This window comes from Charadrius vociferus, unplaced genomic scaffold (genome assembly GCF_000708025.1).
Source record: "Charadrius vociferus isolate BGI_N301 unplaced genomic scaffold, ASM70802v2 scaffold136, whole genome shotgun sequence".
Classification (NCBI taxonomy): domain Eukaryota; kingdom Metazoa; phylum Chordata; class Aves; order Charadriiformes; family Charadriidae; genus Charadrius; species Charadrius vociferus.
In genome coordinates this window covers 2468726-2469279 of record NW_009648960.1, presented here as the reverse complement: position 1 = coordinate 2469279, position 554 = coordinate 2468726, and positions in this window count along the sequence as shown.

Genomic DNA, 554 nt, shown 5'->3' with positions numbered 1-554 from the left:
TCCCCCCCCCGGCCCGGTAAGGGCTTTGGGCTAATTGCCGCCGCGGTGGGAGGCCGGGGGGCAGCCGGAGGACGGCGCAAAGCAGGAGGGGAAGGGTTTAGAGCGGCCGTGCTTGTTATCTAATTGGACATTCAAAGTACACATGAGGTAATTTCTATTCCTTTTTGTAAGTGTTTCGCTTAGAGAGAGAGCCCGGTTGAAATAAAAGCCTTTCCACGCTATTTTTCCCCTCTCCCGAGGAGTCAGCGTGGTGGGGAGAGGGCTAAAACCAGCCTTATTCTCCTGAGGAAAACCCTTGCTGTGCCTCACAGCCAAGGCTGAAGTAACACCTCCAGGTGACACGGTCCCTCCTCGGGGCCCTGACCCAAACCTACCGCAGCCGGTCAGCACCTCCGCAGCGAGGCAGTGCCCCGTGTCTTCCAAGCCGACGGTGAACCTTTGATGCGCTTTCTCACAGGAGCCTTCCCTCGCCTTCAACAGGTCTTGGATCAGGTGTGATAGCATCATCCTCTTTTCTTTGAGCATCTCTTCGTCGAGGCTGAACTGCTGGGTGG